This window comes from Primulina tabacum, chromosome 7, assembly GCF_025594145.1.
Source record: "Primulina tabacum isolate GXHZ01 chromosome 7, ASM2559414v2, whole genome shotgun sequence".
NCBI lineage: Eukaryota > Viridiplantae > Streptophyta > Magnoliopsida > Lamiales > Gesneriaceae > Primulina > Primulina tabacum.
The window spans coordinates 25,061,299-25,085,593 of record NC_134556.1 but is presented as its reverse complement, the minus strand read 5'-3'; the positions used below and the strand labels follow the sequence as shown (position 1 = coordinate 25,085,593).

Sequence of the window (24,295 nt, the reverse complement as noted above, 5' to 3'; positions counted from 1 at the left end):
TTTCGGTTATGTGTTTTCTTGTTTTCAAAAAATTCGGTCGAGCACAGTCATTCTGTTTCTACATTTTTTTTGCGATTTTGGTACATTTACGTGTTGGCACTGTGAGGATTCACTGAAAATGGGTGGGAATCCGAACATATGGCCGTTCACGGTGGGATAGAACCGTTTTATGCCATCGCCTCCTTAGAGGACTAAAAATTAGGGACTGATATCAGTAAACCATAGAAGGTAGAAAAATCGCAGTGCTGTTATGATATGAATATGATGATATGTTATGAAAAGTATGATATGTTTATGAGTTATTTTCGAAAATTGTGTAAATATTTTTATGTTTGCTCGAACAGCCCCCGCTTACTGAGTGACGATCATATCAATCACCCCTTACTCTACCCTCCCCAGACAAATCTGAAAAAGAAATAAAGAAAGAAGAGTCGGACACCAGTTTTGGGGCTGATAGTGGATGCATGAAGAATTTTAATTGAGAATATGGTCTTGTGAGTTTTTTATTCAAGTTATAAACGCTTTCAGCAGATTTGTATCATTTTCAGAGTTACTATTGTAAAGACAAATTCCATTTTATGGTATTTATGATATAAACTGGTTTTGGTTTATATTGTACTACGAGGCTTGTTGTTTAGCAGTTATGTGATTGTTGAATAACGCAAGTGTCGACTAACCCCGGTCTCGGGGCATGACACTATCATCTACCTTTCAAGTAAGTACTAATTCACTTTTCTTATAGGTATGAAACAACGTAATTATTTTGCGATGTTTGCAAGATGATAGATAGGGAAATAAGAAATTAAGAGCCAAATATTAGACCAGATAAAACACTCTTAAATATTTACTCTTGGCTTAGAACATAGTCCTGCAATCACCCAGCACATAACTCTATAATGTAGAAATCAGAAATAGGAAAAGGAGGATTGATTTGTGGTTTACATTGCCGATGTGACATAACTCTATAATACAGTTTAAATTTCTTAATTGATAATTAAATGTGCCCAATGATTTGATATTGAATTTTGATTTTTGAGGCACTTTTTGTACTGTTGCGGATGGAGATATTATATGCAAGGTGAATTCAAACAAGCTCCACTTTTTTATCTTCACTTCGTTAATTGATTTCTACAGTAGCCATCCCATAGTGTTTTCCACTTTTTTCACAACCAAATCAGTTCCAATTTGAAGTTTTTTTTTTAACCAAAATCCATCACATGACAGAAATAAATAAATTAGTGGAGTGGTCTAAAAGTATGTATATATAGTTTGACTCACCTGATACCCCCATAAGGACACGGATCATCATTTGGTGATATCCCCATAAGGACCAGGGTGGATTGCCCGAACCGTAGTCAATATGCATAGTACTTTCCTCAGCAGCTGGGCATGGAGATGCCCGGGACATTCTCTTCCCGGGCAATCAAGAGCCCGGGCTCTCATGGAAGTTCCCGGGAACCTTCTACCTGAGCTACCTCGAAGAGCGTGCTGCACTTGAGAATATTGATATGGGCAATCTTATCTGTCAGAACAACATGGTTTTGGCGTGTTTTAAATGTCATCAGAAAGTATGGGCAGCCGCCTTACCATACTTAGCAGGTGGGAACTGAAAACAAGGTAATGATGGGATTTTCTCTTATAAATAGCAGGTATCCTTCTTATTTGCGGATTCTGGAAAAAAAATTGAATTCTTAAGCACACATATATTCTCACATATATTGCTTGTGCTCTTCATTATTCAACCTGCTGACTTTAGCATCGGAGTTGTCACGTCGGACACCCCTCTGGCGCTCATTCACTAGTTCCTTTCTTGTTTGCTGGTAGTATCGAAGCCATTATCCTTACTAAAATTTCCTAAACACTAAATTATCATCATTATCCGGTGGATTGCCCACGTATATCACACCCGATTCATCCGGATATCATTATTGGCACCGTCTAAGGGAAATTGAGACTAAGGTGTTGATATGGCTCCAATCAGAAGAACTACCCAGGACACTTCCCGGGCTCCTGGAGATGGTGCTCATACTTCAAGACAAGGTGGTGTTCCCACCACAGGACCTAACCTTATCACTATGTCCCAGGAAGATCTGGCTCGGATTGTATCTGAGGCGGTGAAAAATTCTATGGCCCAGAGAGACCCCTTCTCATCATGTTACTCCTGCCGGGGAGGGAGCATGAGCAAGAGCAAGAGCAAGATGTGGGAGAGGAGGGGGTGCGAGAAGAAGATGGGGAGTCTAGTGCCGGGTCCAATTCCCCAACTATGGCGGAATAGTTATTGGAATTGAGGCAGAAGATGAAGGTCTTGGAGGGACAATTGGAAGGTCGTAGTCTCTCTCGGACAGTTGCCAAAGGATGCTTATTTGCTGAAATTATTATCCGGGAACCTCTTCCCGGGAACTTCAAATCTGCCAAAGTTAAAGATTACGATGGCAATGCGAACCCGGAGGAACACCTGACCAGGTTCGAAAATATGGCCATGTTGCACTGCTATACTGATCGAATTAAGTGCAGGGTATTTTTGACAACTATGGTGGATTCCGCTCAAAGGTGGTTTGAGAGGGTTGGCTCCTCAAAGTATTAATTCTTTGAAGAACTTCCAGAAGGTGTTTTTACACCATTTCAGCAGCAACAAGAAATACAAAAAGACTGCATTTAGTCTTTTTGAAGTGAAACAAATCCCGGAGGAGAGTTTGAGGGCTTACATTAGAAGGTTTAACAGAGTTGCTCTGGATGTTCCTACATGTGCCACCGAGACAAAGACAACTGCGTTCACCCAGGTTTTGAGGGAAGGTGAATTTTTTCGTTCATTAACCAAGAAGGAGCCAGGGACTTTGAGGATTTGTTATTCTGGGCAGAGAAGTACATTAACATGGAGGAAGCACAGAAGTAGAAGAGAGATGCAGGGAGGAAGGAGAGGGGAGATCGGGTGGTTAAGCCCGAGGAGAGAGGACCGAGAAAGAGTAGCCATGGGCATTTTTCTCGTCATGTGCTTTTGAAAATTATCCGGGACCAGGAGGTCCAGGAGTGTAGTAGGGATTTGCTACCATCTCAGCAGTTCACTAGGCCTGGGAAAAATGGATTCTGTATTCTCCATAGGGTGTGCTATCATAATACTGAGGATTGTAAAACCTTGAAGAGAGATTATGTCCCGCCCTCTGTGCAGGGATATGATAAATCCAATAAAAGGTCGAGAGTGCCACCTTGGACGTCTCGACAGCCAGGGCCCTGCGCCCGAGGAGATTCAAGGAATGCCCTGAGAAATGGCTCTGATAGGAGGAGAGAGCCGGAGCCTGAAAGGAAGAAAGCCTCGCCCCTCGATACGGGGTTAATAAAGATGATATCAGGAGGCTCCACTGATGGAGATTTCAATCGGGCGAGGAAATAGAGAAGTAGACGAGATTGTATGGAGGTCGAAGGGATGAGGAGGCAATGAAGAAGTAATCAGCTTTGGCCATGAAGATTTAAAGGGTGTGAATTTGCCCCACAATGATGCCCTGATCATCCAAGCCAGGGTAGATAATTATGACGTTATGAGAGTTTTTGTGGACTCTGGCAGTTTCGTTAATGTCATATTCAAGGAGGCCTTTGCACTGATGGATTTGCAGGGGTATCAGCTGGAGACTGTGGAAATAGCAATTTTTGGCTTTGCTGGCCAAGCTGTTTATCCGGAAGGGGAAATCGTCCTGCCCTTAACTTTGGGTGCAGGAGAAATGAAGAAAACAGTAATGTCTACTTTCACTGTGGTGGATGCCCCGTCATCACATAATATTATTTTGGGGCGGCCGATTATGAACGAGCTGAGGGTCGTGTCATCTACTTACCACCAAAAAATTAAGTTTCCCGTGGGAAGCCGGGTAGGTGAGGTCCGGGGAGATCAACCTTCTTGCCGGAAATGTTATGTGGAGGCAGTCCGAGTGGATCAAAGTAAGGCCAGGAAGGGGGGGAAGAAGACGAGACTTGATGAGGGAGGGGGGAGAGTAATGGAGAAGGGGGAGGTGCATTTTGTAGCTGAGGAGGAGCAGGAGATTGTAGATGTCGGACCAGGCCAGCAGATCCGGGTGGCTCGAGACCTCAATTCATTCACCCGGGTCACTTTAATCAAATGTTTAAAAACTAATATTCATGTTTTTTCCTGGTCCCAGCATGAATTGACAGGGATCTCACCCCTGATATCGGAGCATCACTTAAATATTCTCCCGGGATCTCACCCAGTGAAGCAAAAGAAGAGGTAATTTGGTCCTAAGAAGGACAAAGTTATTGATGAACAGGTGAGACATCTGGTGAAGGCCAGCCACATTCGGGAAATTCAATTTCCTACCTGGCTCTCGAATTTGGTGTTGGTACCAAATTCCACCGGGAAATGGAGAATATGTGTAGATTTTCGTGACCTCAATAAAGCTTGTCCCAAAGACCACTATCCCCTGCCTAGGATTGACCAATTGGCAGACTCCACCTTGGGCTATGAATTTCTGAGCTTCATGGATGCCTACCACGGGTATCATCAAATCCCTTGGCCAAAAATGATCAAGATAAGGCCAGCTTCTTCACCTCGGGAGGTACATTTTGTTACGTTGTTATGCCTTTTGGTTTGAAGAATGCTGGGGCCACCTACCAGCGGCTTATGAACAGAGTCTTTGAGAAGCAATTGAGCAGGAATGTGGAGGTATAAGTGAATGACATTTTGGGCAAGTCTAAGAAGGTTGCTGACTTTATTTCTGATTTTAAGGAAATTTTTGCCACTTTGATGCATTATGGAATCAAGCTCAACCGGCCAAATGTATTTTTGGCTTGAAGAGTGGCAAGTTTATGGGCTTTATAGTGACAGACCGAGGGATTAAGGTAAATCAGGAGAAGGTTAAATCCGTATTATGCATTCCATCTCCCCGATCTGTCAAAAAAGTGCAGAAGCTGACCGGGATGATTGCTTCCCTTTCTCGGTTTATATCCCAGTCAGCACATAGAAGTTACCCTTTTTTCCAGGTCCTAAGGAAGGCCCAATAGTTTGGATGGGATGAAAAGTGTGAGCAAGCCTTCCGGGATTTGAAGAGTCATCTTGCAGAGCTTCCTGTACTGGTAAAGCCGGATCCCGAGGAGAAATTGTTTGTTTACTTGTCTACTACAGAGTATGATGTCAGCTAAGTGCTGATAAAGGAAGAAGGCTCTGATCAGAGGCATGTCTATTATGTCAGTCATGGTTTAAGAGGCCCCAAGCTCCGATATAGTGAGGTAGAAAAGATAGCCTTGGCCTCGGTTATTACCGCCCGAAAATTGCGGCCTTATTTTCTTTCGCACCAAATCATTGTTCTTACTTATGGTCTTCTTGGGAGGATTATGACACATGCGGAAGTATCCGGGTGGATGATCAAGTGGGCAGTGGAGTTGGGTGAATATGATATTGAGTATAAGCCCCGGGTTGCCATCAAAATACATGCCTTGTCAGATTTTCTATCTGAGATGGTTCAGCCCGGTGAAGAGAAAGTGTGGAGAGTTTTTGTTGATGGGGCGTCTAGCCTTGCTGGATGTGGAATAGGGGTGGTAATAATATCTCCCCTGGGAGAAAAGATTAAGCTGGCCTTGAAAATTGACTCCCGGGTGACTAATAATGAGGCAGAATATAAAGATGTTCTTGCTAGTATCCGAGCTGCTCGGGAAGTTGGAACTTCCCGGATTATTTTGTATTATGATTCACAGTTGATTACGCAACAGATCAAGGGTGTTTATGAAGCTAAGGATGATAGGATGCTCAAGTATTTACAGCTCATCAAAGTCCAGTTAGAAGTTTTGTGGATTAGAGTATTGAACAAATACCCATGGAGGAGAATGAGGAAGCAGATGCTTTGGAAAAAATGGCTACTTCTTTATCAGAACCCAATAACCGAGAAGCGTTGCATGTTTTCCGGCTTGTCCTCTCCACAGAAGAAAAAACATTGCCAGCACCTGAGGATTCCTGAATGACACCCCTAATCAAATTTATTGTAAAGAATGAATTACCTGAAGACAAAGTCCGAGCCCAGAAGATCAAGAGACAAGCTCTCAGGTTTGTTCTCTTAATAATGTCTTGTACAGGAGATCATTTCAGGGACCTCTATTAAAATGCTTACCCACGGGAGAGGTGGATTATGTCCTCCGAGAGATTCATAAAGGCTGCTGTGGTGACCATCTTGGAGGAATATCTTTGGCCCAGAAGACAATGCTTGCTGGATTCTGGTGGTCAACTATTAGCCAGTAACTCTGCCCGAGTGGTCTGGATTTGCGAGGGTTGTCAATATCATTCAAATTTTCAGCACAGCCCGGCCACTCCTATGAAACCTATATGGGCATCTTGTCTCTTTGACCAGTGGGGTATGGACATTGTCGATCCTTTTCCTATTGCTCGGGCTCAAAAGAAATTCTTGTTAATGGCTGTGGACTATTTTTCTAAGTGGGTAGAAGCCGAGCCCTTGGCAAAGATCAGTGAGCAGGAAGTCTTAAAGTTTCTATGGAAGAACATAGTATGCCGATTTGGTGTCCCCGGGAGATTAATCACGGACAACGAGAGACAGTTTCAGGGAAGAGAGATTACATCTTTGTGTCGGGAGATTAAGATCACTCAGTCTTTCACTTATGTTGCTTATCCTCAAGCTAATGGCCGAACAGAAGTTGCGAACAGAATCATTGTGCAAGCCTTGAAAACCAGACTACAGGGCAAAGAAAAAGACTGGGCGGAAGATTTACCCAGTGTTCTTTGGGCATACAGAACTACTCCCCGAGCACCTACTCAAGAAACTCCTTTTAATTTAGTATATGGTTTTGAAGCAGTTCTTCCAGTTGAAATCGGACAAACTTCCGCCCGGGTAGAATCTTACCTAGGTGATAATGATCAAAGCCGGGCAATGGAATTGGATTTAGTAGAAGAGAAGAGAGAGCGGGCCCTAATTGAAATGGAAGCTTATCGAAGCCGGGTTATGAAGTCATATAATAAGAAAGTCCGAATCCGAGACTTCCAAGTAGGAGATCTAGTTATGAAGAAAGTTAATCCTGCAGGAGATATGAGAAAGTTGGAAGCTCGGTGGGAAGGACCTTACAAAATAAACCGAAGAGTTAGCTCGGGAGCTTTTTATCTTGAAGATACTCAAGGACATTCTCTCAAAAGACCTTGGAATGTATTTAATTTAAAAAAGTATTTTGCTTGAAAGATGTAACTATTTTTTTAAAGATATAATGAAATAGCTTTTCTTCTCAGAAAGTATTTGAACATGATTGTTATAATGGGATATACAAAGATCAGGGCACTACACCCTTGCTCAGGGCACTACACCTCGACCATTGCAAGACCAGGGCACTACACCCTGGCTCGGGGCACTACAACTCGACCATTCCATGTCCCGAGACATGCTCCCCGGCCAAAGGTTTACGCACTTTGGTTATATATACAACCCAGGGCTTTATATCCTGGCTTAGGGATTCTACATCTCGATCATTTACCAAGTACGGGGCCTTTTATTCATTTTAGTGATCAAAAACCCGACTACTTATTTGAAGTTACCAGGTTAGTTTTCAACACATAGAAAATTTTGTGATTTGATTATGAAGGATCGTTTGCTGAGCATCTTTCGATGCTTCAAACAAAATATTCTCCAAGAGCTGCAATAGCTCATGTTGTAAGAATGTATACACCGATGAATTAGATCGTGTTTGGTATAGAACCAAGCGGAAAAACACTCGAAATAATCCTTCGTTAAGAAACACTGATATATTTGTATATCCCGTGTAACTGAATAACCAAAAGACTAGATTAGTTTTTGCATTCATTAGTTCAGTTATAGTGACAACTGAACTGACGGATACTCTAACTGATCTAAACAGTTTGAAAACAATAGTTAAACAGTTAAATACACAAGATATGTTTATGGATGTTCGGAGACTTCAACTGCTCCTACGTCACACCTTCTACCTCCTAGGGTAGGAAACACTAGAAGACTTTGATTTATACAATTTTTTGTACAATCCCACTCAGCTAGGACTTACGCTACTGTCGAAACTGAACTCCTAGCTACGATTGAAGGCAGCACCTTCCAGCCAACACTTCTTTAACGTCTATGTGTCAAAGACTACATAAAGAAGCTTAAAATCTTTGTGCAAGACTGTATATGAGTGGTTGAGAGAATTTGTGTGTAAGTACTGAACAAGGATGTTCTCACACACTGAGGGAAAATGGCTTCTAAACTAAGCAGATAACACGTTAAAGTGTCTCTCTGGTCTAATGCTTCTGAAAGCATATGTCCAATGTGCGTGCCCATTCTTTTCTCTATTGAAAAAGCTTTTTGTTTTGTATCTCGTTCTTTTTCTTCAGCTTCTTCTTGTTGTCACTTTGAATCTTCACTGATCTTCTCTTTATATAGGCGAAAAAACTGAACGTACAGTGAGATTCATTTATTGTATCTGTTGCATCTTGAATTCGTTTCTTGGACTTTGTGTCTCGACTTTTAGACTGCCCTTCTGAAATGTTTGTCTTTAATGCTCTGATGCAACGTCCATTATTTTCCTTTGACTGGACAATTGCTTTTGTACCTTTGCGCACAGCTGGATTCCACTTAAATCAGCTTGTCTTGATTTGCAACTGATTGCTCCTAATTGATGTTCTGAACTGGTCTTCAGTTGGTCTGGTAAAATCAATTGCCTCGTCAGTTGAACTGATTTCACTCTTGTTCAATTGAGCTGGTCAGCTAGGCTCTTCATCAGTTGAACACTCTTTCGGCTGGCCAGGCTTCTGAAGTTCTCCCGCTGAACCACCTATCAGCTGAACATTCATTTGAACTCATTTATGATACATCAGTTGAACTGATTCAGTTTGGTTTATCAGTTGATGCTTTCAGTTGGTGTCTTCGACAGCTTCACTTTCGGCTCGTAACTGATTATTTCAATTTCAACTATCTGTGTACTGAGGTGGATTATTAGAAACAAAATAAGAAGTTTTGTTAACATCAAAATCAAGCAAAGATTGCGAACATGAGATGTTCCAACAGATTAAGTCCCGATTAGCTCTATTATCCGGGTATTGGAAAGTTATTAAGGCACTTTTCAGAGCACATAAAGTGAGATAAATCCAAGAAAAATAAAAAAAATTGCATTAATAAAAATCCCAAGGGCCAGAATTACAAGGAAAGAAGAAATTACATTCCTATTCTACGTCTATGTGGCTAGACCCTGGCTGTTCTTCTTCTTGAACATCATCATTCTCCTCCTCGCCATCCTTGGGAAGGGATGCTATGGCACGTCTAAAGTCCACTGAAATCTTCTCTATCCTCGAGTAAAAGCCCAGCCTCTTCAAATTGTTCCCGGCACTTGTCAAAGCCAGTCTTAAAGAGAGGATAGGCCCGGTCTTCAACGGCCTTCTTGAACTCTATAGACTGAAGGAAGGAGGCCTGCCATTTGCCTTTGTTGTACTCAGCTAGGGCCAGAGGCGCTTTCGACTTTCTCTGCCCGGGATTGTTGTACCTCTACCTGCTTGGATAGAGAATGGTCCCTCAACTCCAAGACAGATATGGTACCTCGCAAACTTTCCTCCAGGATAAGGCCTTCATTGATGTCGTCTCTGTCCTTGTCGAGGACAGAGCGCAAGCAGGCCACTTCCTCTTCATAAGTGGCTCGAGCCTGGGACAATTCTGCTTGTAGTCGCCCCTAAGTATCCTGGAATTGTCGGGCTCAATTGTTGGAGATGGTGGCTGTAGCAGCAACCTCCTCGAAAGCCGAGATCATCAGTTGAACATCCTGCTCAAAAGGAGTTAAAAAAAAGAGTGAAAAAGGGGAAGGGGAGACTTAGTACACATAGTAAAATAACTTACGGCCAGGAGTTTGTTGGAACCCTCGAAAAGCTTGGATGAAGGCCGGGAGCTCTTCAAATGGGCCTCCTCGTCAGGAGTAAGGAGCTGCTTAAAAAGCATTAGCCCTGTTGCAGTAGCTCCCTCCTTAAAAATATTCACCCGGTTGGGCTGTTCGGAGAGGAGGGGCTCTTTGGTAGGCTATTTGGGTACATTGTTGACAAGGAGGAGGGTATGTTTGATTTGCTTGGGAGGAGCCCTGATCCCTTTCCCGGTTACTCTCAACCAGAATCAGCTCGGGGCTTGTAACAGCCTTTCGCTTCCTCTGGATGAGAGGAACATGGTCTTCAGAGTCCTCCCATAATTCATCCCGAGTCGCCTCCTTTTCTTGTTGGGTCTCTTCCCAGGCAAGTTCAGCCTGCCAGGCCGCCTCTTCCTCAGCCATTTTCTTCTTCTCGGCAGCTGCCTGGCGAGCCGCCATTTTCTTCTCTTTTGCTGCCTTCTCATCCGCCCATTTCTTTGTGAAGGCCTCTTGCATTTTTGAGTTATCTGCACAGAAGGGAGAAAGAAGAGGTCAGTACAAATTGCAAATAAGATATAATGATAGAGTAAGATAGGGAAAAAAGGAATTACCAGGTTGAGCGTCCGAGACAGCCACCTCATCAATTACCCGGTCTGTTGGGTCTTCAGCCTGGGCACTCAACCCATAGGCAACCAAGTTCTCATCTGAAATGAGAATAGAGGAAGAATATTTGTGACCCTCCACCAGAGATTGGCTCATGAGGAAATGATCCTCAAATTTGTAAGCCTTGGGAAGGGTAGGTTGTGGAGGAAGAGAAGGGAGAAACCCGGTCAGATAAGAATGAGGACCCGGGAGTTGAATATAAAAGAATCGTCCTTTCCACCCCTTCTGGGAAGAAGGAATATCCGGGAGTTAAGGCGAGCAGATAGGGAGAAGGCATTATATCCCAGTCTTCAAACAAAGAAATAGTGAAGAACGAGAGGGTTGATAAGGAGATTGTTCATTTTGAAAAGGACATAGGGCGAGGCCATAATACGGAAGGAGTTGGGGTAGAGTTGGTTATCAGGCACACCAAAGAGCTTGGCGACCTCGATATAGAAAGGAGGGATGGGAAATCGGAGACCATTTCTAAGTTGGTCCAAGAAAAAAGTGGTGTAGCCGGGAGTAGGGCTATCTGCCCTATCAGAATGACCGGGTATTAAAATAGAAAAATTAGAATGAATGGAGCCTAATACTCGGAGCTCCTCGTCAGCCCCTGAGCGCAAGTGTGCTGCTCATTGAAGCAGACCAAGGAACCCCCGGAGTCTCAGATTGGGGTGGGGAGGAAGCCCGGGCTTTGCCCTTACCTTTGCCCTTTTTCAGAGCTCGGGAGGAGCCAGAAGATGATGGTTTAGAGGATAAAGGTTTGGATTTTTAGGTTTGGATTTTTTAAAAGATTGGGCAGAGAGGCGTGGTGGGGGAGAAGGAGAGGATGAGTCGGAGAGCATCGCGGTGGACTCGTAGCTAGGCGAGCCTCGCAGCATTTGCTCTGGAAGTGGAATATGTGGAATTCGACATGTTGAGAATAGAGAAACTTACAAATTTTAGGTAGGAAAGCTGATGTTTGATTGAACGAAGAGGTTTCTATGGACGGTAAGTCGCCTTAGTGGAGAGAAGCGCCACACGTCGGAGAGTCGAGAGAAAAATTGGCAAGATTTTGGCCAAGATTTTGAATTTGTGAAGTAATTTAATAAATCTGGTTTGCTATTATATATAGGCTGGGAAAGGATGATCTCAATCGTTGATCTAGATCAGATCGGACGATCGGAATGAATCTTGGAAATTGTGTGGGTAGGTGAAAGGACGTGCACAGTTATCGTGGTTTCAGGCTAATTATTATCTCATGATAAGAAGCGATTCAGACCGTTGTAATTCTAGGGCATGCGTCATCATGACATCATCCTGACTACCCGAGAATACTAAACGACAAAATATTCAAAGTCCGGGAGACATGAGGCCCCGACATCTTATTCAAAGTCCGGGAGATATGAGATCCCGTTATCTTATTCAAAGTCCGGGAGACATGAGGCCCCGGCATCTTACTCAAAGCCCGGGAGATATGAGGCCCCGGCATCTTACTCAAAGCCCGGGAGATATGAGGCCCCGGCACCTCATCCCATCTATGGGATATTTGAATCTTCCGACACTTTTACTAATTCTTGATTATTGTTTGGAGTTCAGTCATTGCTGATCGGGACAGCGAGAAAAACTCTAGCCCGACTATTTAAGGGATGGGTGGTGATACCCCCATAAGGACCCGGGTCATCATTTTGTGATACCCCCATAAGGACCTGGGTGGATAGCCCGAACCGTAGTCAATTTGCATAGTACTTTCCTCAGCAGCCGGGCATGGAGATGGCCGGGACATTCTCTTCCCGGGCAATCAAGAGCCCGGGGTCTCATACAAGTTCCCGGGAACCTTCTACCTAGGCTACCTCGAAGAGTGTGCTGCCCTCGAGTATATTGATATGGGCAATCTTATCTGTCAGAACAACATGGGTTTGTCGTGTTTTAAAAGTCATCAAAAAGTATGAACAGCCGCCTTACCATACTTAGCAGGTGGGCACTGAAAACAAGGTAATGATGGGATTTTCTCCTATAAATAGCAGGTATCCTTCTCATTTGCGGATTCTGGAAAAAATTTTGAAATCTTAAGCACACATATATTCTCACATATATTGCTTGTGCTCTTCATTATTCAACCTGCTGACTTTAGCATCGGAGTGGCCACGTCGGATACCCCTTCGACGCCCATTCACGAGTTTCCTTTCTTGTTTGCATGTAGTATCGAAGCCATTATCCTTACTCAAATTTCCTAAACACTAAATTATCAATATTATCAGGTGGATTGTCCATGTATATCACACCCGATTCATCCGGATATCATCATCACCTTTTATCTTGATATGGATCCTGGGGAGTCTGTTTCACTTATGAGACAGTTTGGGATTAAAGGCATGGTGGCTGCTGGCCTGTAGGCTGTAAGTGGCTTTTGTTTCTTATTTGATTCTCGTTGTTTTGTGTTTCAGTTCCATTTTTACATATATATATTCTCGTAATGATATCTCTTCTATCAAATTCTTTTTCCGTATTTTTTAATTAATGTGAAGTTATGTATTTATTCATGTTTTAAACACTTTGCAAGCAGGTGTGTTTGAGGGTTTGAGAGAATTACTCTGTTTAATACGTTATACTTGTTGCATATCGATATTGCAAGGATTATAGATCAGGTATTCGGATCTTGAAAGAAACGAGATTCATAATCAAATGTTGTTTCTTCTTCTTCTTTTTATTATTATTAATTTGTTAACTATAAGGAACTTTGTTTCAGCCCCATTTGAATTTAAATTATGTTTATTTTTAATCAATTTTTTTTTTCAAATTATATACAAATATCTATGTTGATATGTACACATCCTGTTACAAATTATGCGTGTGAAGCAAATTATCAAGATAAAAGGTGGAATATACTGATTCAGCAGGGGAAAATAACTCGAATTGCAAGAATGTTTAAAGCTAATTTAGTTTCATAACCTTGTCATGCATGTTAGAGTAGATGCCCTGCAAGCCAACGGTTGACTAGTAAATTTATTGACTCAAGTGTAACAAACAATCTTTATTTTAATATAATTTAACTTTTTATGGTTTTGTTTTACTTTATCTGTATACTCATGCAATCAGCATAGATAAAGTCTTTGATTATACTTTAATACAAATGAATCGTAATTCGATGTTGAAACTCATTTGTAAACACTGTATAATCTAAATTCGTTCCTATTCGATTCAGCCGTCTAAAACATGGATAAAGGTTCGCTTGAGCTCGAGACTAGCATTTGTGATATTGTGTACCGCGTTTCTTGGTAAGGGCATAGAGATGTCCAAACATGCCAGATGGGTAGTCATATGATGATTATACCGAACTACCCTCCCTCGGACTTTCCAAGTGGTTATCATTCATCGATAGGATAAGTCCGTGGTTATGATAGTACACCAGTTGTAACGTCCCGATAATTTGAAGGTTCACGTAAACCACATGCATGCAAGTTATTAAATTTCTTTGGTATTTTATTTAATTCTTTTAAAGCATAAAATGCATGTTTATTTTATTAAATTGTGTTTAATTATTTTTATGCATTTTATCATAATTCAGGCATGATAGAATTTATTTTACGAAATTTTAAAGATTTATGCATTATAGATTTTTAAGTTGCATTTCGCGCTAGAACGAGGAACAGAGGTCGGGAATTATCAGAAAAATTCATTTATTATACGATTAATTTTTATTAATTAATATAAGATGTTTTAAAGGTATTTTCAAAGAATTGGGATTTATTGGGTATTTTTATCCGTATGATTTTAATTTTTAACGGTGAGCAAAATTTATTGAATTCGGGGGACTTTTTGAGGATTACGCTAATATTTTCAAAATCTTTCCAACTACGAAATATTTTTCATGAGTATGTTTAGATTTAATGAGCTTACTTTTAAGCTTATTGGGCTTAAAACCATTTTTATTTTAATTGAGATCATTAGTGCACGTTTTAATTAACCTAAACTACACTTAAACTAAACCTAAAGCTACCCTACACCAATTATCATCTCCACCAACCGACACCCTCCCCAACCAGCCAACAACCCCTCTCCCCTTCATCATTTACGTGAAATTCAGCAGCCACCATTCCCCCATTTCTTTTCCCTTCAAGCAAGATCGTTTCTCCGCTCTCCGGTGCCTCCTCGTCGTGATTTTCTTCAAAGTTTCGAGCACCATTCTTCAAGGCACGCATGTAATTTTATTTATGCATCATACATGCTAGTTATTTCGGATTTGGGTGTTGTTTGCATAGAATTTTCGATCCATCCATGCACATGGAAGATTTTCGGGTTTTGTTCATATACATGCATTCTTTATTGTGACTCACGGTTGTTGCTCCTGTTTGTGCAAGGGGACTGTCATGTGGTGCGTTGAGATCTGTGAACACCGAGAAGAAGAGAAATGGTAGGCTGGAAACGAGATCACACGGCGTTGAGGAAGAGTGGTTCACGTTTTTGAGGTTTTGGGGTTCGTAGAGGGTAGATCGATGGAGTGGTGGAGGACCAGCGTTGCAGGAGCCATACCAAGCCATGGACCAGACCCTGAGGGGTCTGAACCACGGCCTGGAAAGGCTCGGGTAGTGCTGGGATGAGCCACGAAGCCGATCGAGCACGGGGTAGGAGAGTTAGCCGCGGTACGAGTCTTTTGATGAGTCTCGGTTCTTAGCAGCCAGCGATGTGCTTGGGGCTTGTGGTGTGGTTCTGGTAGGTTCATTAGGGTCTGATATTGGTCCCTAGTAGATTGGTTCGTGGCTGGCGTGAGCTGGTGCGAGCCTAGGAGCGCTAGGATGCGAGTAACGTCATTTCGGGTTTGGGAAAAGGAAGTTGCATTTTTCCAGCAACTTTCCAGCAACTGTAGGGGACTGGTTTTATGGGTTTAGGGGGCCTGAATTGTTGGGTTTTAGGACTTTTAAGAGTTTATGAGGTGTGGTAAAAAGTTGGGAATTATTTGGTTAAGTTTCGAGTCGATTCGGGTTAAAACCGGGACCCCGCTCCAAGATTTAAAACGAATTGGATAATTTGTAAAATGGGCTCAAGTTTACGTCTAGGAATGCTTTTAAATATGTTTTGGGATATTTTTAAGGAGTTTGGTAATTTTCGGATCAAAATAATGAGTTTTGGAATTATCCGAGATTTAATCACCGCATGAAACGTAATTTAAAGGATAAATTGAAATGCCTAGATTTAAGCTTAATAAAATTATGGGAAATTATATTTAAGCTAAAATAATTATTAGAAGTCAAAGTTTTTAATTTGGGAATTTTATGCTAAGGTTTGGTTTAATTCGGGAATAAAAAGCATTAATATGTTATATTTAAAGATTAATTTAAAAGTCATAGATTTAAGCCAAATAAAAATATGGGAAAGTTTTTGTAAGCTTAAATAATTATTTGGGATGTGTTAGAGTCAATGAGATTAATAAAATGTCAAAGAAGTGAAATTTTACGTCTATGGGCAAAACGGTAATTTTTGGGTTTCTAGAGGCAAAATGGTCATTTTGCACCTGGGGTGAGATTTTGGTCCTGGCAGCGCCCTGAGCACATTTTATCATGTTTTAAATCTTTATGCATCACGTTCATGAATTTTATGGAGTTACGATAAATACGTTGTATGCTTGGTTTAAAGGAAAAACTTACGTATATGCATGTTTTTATTAAGTGGTGAATATTATGATTTTTTTTGAAGGATGAGAATTGGTTGTGACTGATGATGTATATGTATACGATGATATGAGATATAATGAGCTGAGGCCCGGGCTCAGTGGACGGGTAATGCTATCGCTGATGTCCCTCGCCGCGGGTACCACGGTTACATGTAGATGGATCCAGCGATAGAGCTGATACGATAGAGCTGATACGAAAGTCACAACTAATGAACTAAATTCAATTAAAAAGAACACGTATACGTATATGATGCCATGAGATGACATGTTTTGAGACGATATGATTTTACACGACACGTATACGTATATGATGACATGTTTTGAGACGATATGATTTTACACGACACGTATACGTATATGATGACATGAGATGACATGCTTTGGCATGATACGATTTTACACGACACGTTTACATTATGCTTTTAAGTTCATGAAAGACATGTTGAGTATGATATTTTTCACTGTTGTGTGCTATGTATATGTACTTGTTATTAACGGTGCAGGTGTGTTGAGTCTTTAGACTCACTAGGCGTGTGTGATGCAGGTGAGCTTAATGATGAGGAGACTGGAGGTGCCGAACTCTGAGTAGGCAGACCTGGTGTGGCGACACGACCCGAGGACCACATGTTTTCTGCATTACGATTTATGAGATTGAGAGGAGATAATATTTTCATACGTCGATGATTTTAAGATTTATACTCGTTTATGTTTACGCATGATTTTGGGACGAGTATGGTTAATTTAAGCTGTATTATTTTTACGGTCAGATAATTACGATTATTTTAAATGTTCTTTCGAAAAGCGCGAGCTTTAAAAAAAAATTATTCCGCACTTTATAAAACGAGTGAGACGTGACACCATTAGTCCTTACGACCCGAGACAACACTGTAATGGCCAAGAGTTGATGTGTAGTTAATCTGAAATGATTCGTTGATTAATTGTAATGTGATCATAGACGGAACGGATCAGACTGGGATATCCGAAAAGGAGATTGAATTATGATTTGCGGATGATATGACATTGAAGAGGACATGGGATAGCATGAACAAAGGTTGAAAACCAGTAGGCATCACGCACATGCGCGTAGAAAGGCGCGCATATGCGCGAGATACTACGCGCGAGGGCAGAACACCTCGCGCATATGCGCGAGAAGGGGCGCGCATATGCGCGAGGCAAGTACTTGGAGTGATTGCCGAGACAGTAAGTCTCGCGCATATGCGCGAGACATGACGCGCATATGCGCGAGCAAGTGTTGTCCAAGAAGCCGAGTCCAGAGAGTTGGGCGCATATGCGCGGAGATGCGTCGCGCATATGCGCCAGCATGTTGCGAACCCAAACTGCCGAGACCAGTAGATCTCGCGCATATGCGCCGGTTGAGGTCGCGCATATGCGCGAGACGTGCTGCACATAGAAGCAGCCACCTAGCCTTCACATGCATGATATATATATCAAAATCGAAATTTGGCATTCAGAATTCAGAAAACGAAAAATGCCGAGGAAAGTTTGCCAGAAATCCTTACGCCTTTATATTTCGATCCGTCCGTTAGATTTTCAATCCGACCTCAGTACCATGTTTCTATTGAAGAGAGCTTCAACTGGACGTAAGTTTTGTTACTTTTTGTTATGTTTTGAAATTATGATACTGTCAGAATTAGATATGATTCATATATGGTGTTTCTGATAGGTTAGACATCGTATAATTGAAACCGGATTGATGAATGGATACCGTATAGAATTGTTATGATTTTCTTAATTGATTTGATTGAGATTTGATATTATATTTGTATTGTATCGATTATGAGTTGGGGGATTCGATATCTGTTGATTTGTATTGCTGGGTATATTGAAATTGTACAGTTATGCCGTTGAAACAGAATTTGATTCAGTTCTGAGTATATTCAGTATTGATCTGAGTTGTATATTGATACGATACCCTCGATATTGTAATTGCCAGATTGAGTATTGACAGGCATTGAATCCGAGACTTTGACAGAATCAGATTTACAGAAAGAAAGGTATAAATAAATGTTGATTCGGGATTGCACAACTCAAGTTAGATTTGACTTGAGTTTCCCAAAATCACATTCTGAATGATTATTGCATTAGATATTTGCAATGCTTGATATTGATATGCTTATTCTATTGATTTATAGCAAAGCATGAGTTAGAGTGGGGCAGATCCGCCTAGTCTTTGGCAGAATCGCCATGGCAGAACCGCCAAGTCACTGGACTTTTGAATATATATCGATAGACTGAGGAGAAGACCGACTCCTATTGCAGATCTTCAATATAGACAGCCAAAGTCTGGGACTAAGAACGTACCACCATCTAGCTGGGGTAAAGTAGATGGAGAACGTTGCGTTCTTATTCAGATCGGGATCCCTAGATTAGGATGAGTCGAGTCAGAGTCTAGAAGTCACAGAGTGTGATTCAGAGATTGTATTGATACATATTTTGCAGATTTGATGCATGTTATTGATATGTGTTCCATGCTTTTATATATGCTTTTATATGACTGCATGTTTACATTGTTTATACTGGGATATATATTTCACCGGAGTTATCCGGCTGTTGTCGTGTTTGTATGTGTGCATGACAACAGGTGGGACAGGTTCAGGGTCGAGGAGATGAAGAGAAATCGTGATTAGAGTGGAGACTACGGACTTTGATTAAAGATAGGGTTTAAACACTTGATTTGTAGTCGTTAAACCTTAGTTTGAATGATTGTATATAGTACAAGACTTGTACTTTAATATTGACATGTATATTAGAATGTATTACATTACGTTCCGCATTTAATACTGTGTTTTAACAAGAAAAAAAATTTAGACCCTGTTTATTATAATTGATTATGTTGTCCCAATGATGATTAAGAATATGATTAGCGTCTGGGTCCCCACAAACACTGAGGCTCTATATGCTAGGGCTATGCTTTGACACGTTTACCGATTGCAGGAGAGTCATCAGGTGGCGAGATTGGGTACATTTGCGACACATGTGGGAGCCAGTGCATTGTAGTCGGGAATTCACCGCTCACCTACGGGTGCGGTTATCCTATGTGATCTGATGGAATAATAGTGCATTGAATCCCTGACCAGAGTATGAGATATACATTAGAGAAGGAGTTCTCCAGTTGTACATGCGATGCCACTATTTATTCTCAAATATGTGTCACATAGTTATCGAATTATTATGCAACCCTCGATGAACCAATGGTTGCAGATTCGATCGGGATATATGAGATGAAGGGACCGTACTATTCGTTGATCATAACCGACTAGTTCTTGCAGGCACTATCAGTGATACCTAGGGAATCATGGGGAGATGTTATTAGACGCTCTTACCATGATTCGATGGGTTTAATCAGAAAATGGTTTCTGATATTCTCATGATCAAATGTTGATGCATGGAATGAGGCAAATTAGGGTAAGCCCGAATAAAAGATTGTGTCTTGAATCACACAGAGTTGTGAACCAATGGCTAGCTGTATCCCTGAACCATTGAGGGTCAAACAAGCATTGGTTTACTTGTTCTCGTTGAGATAATGAATTCAATGAGTTGAATTTATAAGAAATAAGTTTTATATGATCAATTGATAAACGCTTATAGAAATTTTGATAAAGTTTATAAAAGCTTATAGAAATTTTGATAGCATGACTGCTAAAATAGTCAAAGGGAGTGCACCTGCCTTATCTGGACATTGGTGATCTCGAAATTAAAGTGTGCATCATAATAACAATAAGTTGAAATTGTCACATCGATGATGTTGGATCGTCGATCGGGATTATGATTATATTAATGTAATGGGAGCATGGATCATGGGTTTGTAAGAGTATAAGCTCATCATGCTAATTTATTAAAGTTCAAATGAGCTTTAATAATCAAATTATATTTTAATAAGTTAAAATATAGCTCATTAAGTTTTTATAAAATATGGTATTGATTTATGTAATATGGAAATATTCATGATACTATAATTTAAAACTTGCACACAAAGCAAAATAAATTAATGCATGATATGCATAAAGTCGAGATTGGTCTTGGATATGGAATGAAATTAGAATCTATAATTAACTTAGTTAATATGATTAATTAAGTTAAGGATGGATTAGAAATATAATAAGGATATTATTGTTCTTATTTGTACAGGAGGCATTCGATGGGTTCTTAAAAAGAAAATCGAGATTGGCTATGAGATTGGCATGCATTTTTAGAATCTTTATTAACTTAATTAATATGATTAATTAAGTAAAAAAAGATTAGAATAATAATAAGGATTTTCATTCTTATTTGAATAAAAATGCATCTGAATGCCTTTTGATATAGATGATACTTTTGGCTCTTCAAAAGATTAATTTTGAGCTTTCGAAATTCCCTTCTCAAAAACAAGAAAAATTTGGTCACACCATGTTTAAGAGTTGTGCCAGTTTTTAATATTCTATTTTTACGAAAAATATCTTCTATTTTTCTAGTGCAACTTCGAAGAGGAATAATTATTCCAGTCGTGGACCGGATTAGGAGATCGAAAACGTTCATAGGGATTTACAACCAGAGCTACGTCCGCTAATACCAGAGTAGTTGGAGTTAAGTGAAAATTTCACTAAAGATAAAATTTTCTAACTTCCTATGAATTTTATTGAAACCATATGAGTATCCAAATATATCTTGAATGTCAAGATCTAAAACGAGATTGTTTTTTTAACCTTATTTACCACGGATTTATTATACTTGAGACCAACCTGAAAAAGGGATTGTTTTTTTTTCCCCCCTGAAAGTTCAACAATAGTTTTACATTACGCTTACCCCACATGCACCATTACATGCCTTTAATCTTTCGCCCTAGTCGTGTGATTCCACCATGTCTAGCCCATATCTATATTTAATATCTACATTTGTAATGATTCCACCACTACAGGTTAGCAATTTATCATGATTGTTACTCTAGCTCGGGGTTACATTGCTTCTTTTTTTTGCAATTAACTTGATAATACTTGTAATTAATATCTTGGTTATGTTATATCTCAGGAAAATAGTACAAGATTTAGTGCAATGAGGGAAAAACAAGACCACATTCACACAACGAGCCGGAGAGGTTATGCTCGTTTGACTCACATTATGGTAAATATTTTTTTTTATATTTTCTAATTTAAGTAATAAGTAATGGTATATATATACATCTTTTGAATTTATATATTTCTATATTTAAGGAGAAGACAATTCAGGGAGATACAAAAATTACAAGATCGCAAGTTTGGATTGAAGGGCACAAGAAAAAAATGGGGAACCTAGTACTCAAGCTGTTGGAGAGAAAATGTTAATAGAATACTGTCTTTTTTATTTGCATCAGATCCTAAGAAAAATGACCAACCTAAATTTGTTATTTTCTCAGAAATTATCTTTGTTATTTGCAGAAAAAAATACAAGAATGTCCACCTGAATCTCAAAACACAACTAACATTGCTGATGATGCAATTAGCCTTGTGTTTGGCAAGGAAGCTCGAGGTAGAGTGCGTGGGATGGGCTTTGGTGTTACACCATCAAAAGTTGGAGCTTATGTACAGCAAAATGACACTGTCAAACAACTTCAAGATATGGTACATAACCTTCAACAAGAAATGCAAGATATGAAATCCATGTTTTTAACAAGTATGAGACAAAAAAATCAACAAGAACCGGTTAGTAATTAAACAACATACAAAATCAGTTTGATATATTGTACACTTAAATGCTTTTGATTATCATGAAGACATGCTTGTCACAATTTATTTGTAAACTTAGGTTGCTAGTGGTGGCATTGGTAGCGGTATTGGGAATGAAGTTGGTAGCAATACTAATATCAATATTGGTGCAAATTAAAGAAAAGATGTGATTTTGATAATGTTAAAAATCATCTTGCTACAGCTCAGGTAAGTATCTTAAAATTATGTGTTTCTAAACTACAAGATTTTTAAAAAATAAGAATCGTAAAATTAACAAATTTGTATTGTTTATTTGCAGTCAAATTTGAAGAATGTGAGTTGTGGAGATATATGTGCTAATTAGTAAATGTAAGTTGCTTCATTGGTCTGTTGATGGATTATTTGTTGCAGAAGGTCGAATTGCATCTACAGATCCAAACACAAAAGTGCATCATGTTGTTCTTGGTGGATCTTGTTGGAAAGTTTGGGTTAATAAGTTTTTGGTAGAGAAGGTGGATCTAATTCGACCAAATGATGAAATGCAGTTTCTCGATGACGCAATAGGAAGCATGGTCCCGTGGTTATCTAAATTTATAGTATTATGTGATTGATGTAGATTCTACATATTTTTGTGGATTAAAAATTTATTCATTGGTATGTTTTAGCTATTTTGTGACAGATTTTGTATCTTCGGACTTTCTGTTCTGGTAAATCTGATGGAAAAGAATGACTTTTAATAATTTTGTGTTTGGAATTATACTTAAATTTGCACTAAATTTATTATAAGAACTCGATTTCTCGTTACTGTGAAAAATCGAGTTTTTCCACGGCGCTGAACCCACGGCAGAGATAGCGCCTAGGCGCTAACATTTCGCACCACGTAGCGCCTAGGCGCTACGCTAGGCAGATGAATTTGAATTTTTTTTACAAATTTTCTTTTAACAGCGTGCAAACATACGTCGTTTATGTTCTTATCCACGACGTGCAGTGCGTGCTGTCGATTCTTGTATCCACGACGAGCGGTGCGCGCTGTCGATTCATCTATACACGGCGTGCATTGCACACCGTCGACTTTTATTATTCGCAGCGTCCCTTGCACATCGTCGATTCTCGTATCCTCGACGTGCGGTGCATGCTGTCAATACCATTATTCGCAGCGAGCATTGTACGCTGTCAATACCTATGACTGTTGACTCTTATTATTCGCAGCGTCCCCTGCACACCGTCGATTCTCATATCCTCGACGTGCGATGCACGCTGTCAATACCATTATTCGCAACAAGCATTGTACACTGTCAATATTTATGACTTTCAGCAGCTTTGAACTGTGCAGCATGCAATGCGCGCGGCAGAAAACTTATTTGCGCGCTGCTACAAGTCATTTTTGTTGTAGTGAATAAATCCATTGAAATGAAATAAACGAGCAGTCCAAGTTTTATTCTCAAATGTTGTTTCAGAGATCTGGAGGTTCTCTCATTATTCGAGCCTCATGAATTACATCGAATCAAAATAGGTAAACAAGGACGTAAAACACATAAGCATAAAAACATTACGATTTACACAGACGAATTCTACATCCATTGACCTGTAACCAGATCCGTGGCTCGAGATAGAATTCGGACAGAGATGCCACAATTGTACTACAGTTCAGGTTACACAAAAACACATAGTCGTGCTTCGATCGAACACGTAGAACGATATAATTAGGCGTCACTCCTGCAACGATAATATCTTGAGCAACCCCTACTGTAAGGATTAGACGGCGGGGGAAGGCAGCCGCTGCTCCTCGAGTAAGAGTCCCCTTTTCCTCCGTTGCATACCGGTTGATCTTTTGCCAAAGCTCCAGGTGAAATGTACTTCTTCTGTTCAAGAAAGCTGCTGCTTATTTCAGATTCCATCAGCGTCTCGGTTTCTTCGTATTTGCATTCCGATATCGAACCGTTGCATGATGCAGTGACAATATTGATCAAATCTGTGTAAACTAAGAGTACAATGAAAAAACACAATAGAAACTTTGTGCAGTACTTTTTTTCTCCCATTACTTCTGTAGGATTTCACTTTTCTCCCTTCGGTACTATGCTTTGTTTTGATTTTTTGCCCACCATTGTTGACAAATAATGGTGTCCTATCTTTCTTGAGATAGTGGAAGCCCCACTAAAAACACTGGGACCAGATGTATGTATGCTTGTGTTGACTAAATGAATATATATTTATGTTGGTTACAAAATGAACATATAATTATACAAAATTAATATTTTTTATAAAATTTATTTTATTTGTTTTTGTAATTTTTTTTATTAGTCATTGTTTTTATGTGTAACAACATTTTAAAATATATGTCAATTAAATTAAGTTGGACTTGTTATAAAAAAAAAGTAATTCTATAAATTATTGAGTTCAATTTAGGGTCCATCAAGTTAAAAGCTCATTTTCCATCCTAGAAAATCTATAAATAGGTGATTCTTCTCACAAGGCAGTAAGTTCTCATTTTAACTCTTAA

General features: G+C 40.0%; 2 long non-coding RNA genes across 3 annotated transcripts; both read left to right on the top strand.

The window, feature by feature from the left end:
* The first annotated feature begins 693 nt into the window (after positions 1-693).
* Positions 694-22,402, top strand: LOC142551191 (uncharacterized). Of its 2 annotated transcripts, XR_012821527.1 has the most exons (5): positions 694-715; positions 21,143-21,235; positions 21,325-21,792; positions 21,896-22,023; positions 22,115-22,402. It is a non-coding gene; the product is annotated as an uncharacterized LOC142551191 (long non-coding RNA). The 2 variants fall into 2 exon arrangements; XR_012821526.1 differs by lacking the exon at positions 694-715 and having other exon boundaries at positions 20,896-21,235.
* On the top strand, positions 14,455-18,874 carry LOC142551192 (uncharacterized). The gene is made up of 3 exons (XR_012821528.1): positions 14,455-14,640; positions 16,662-18,132; positions 18,271-18,874. It is a non-coding gene; the product is annotated as an uncharacterized LOC142551192 (long non-coding RNA).
* Positions 22,403-24,295: the final 1,893 nt, after the last annotated feature.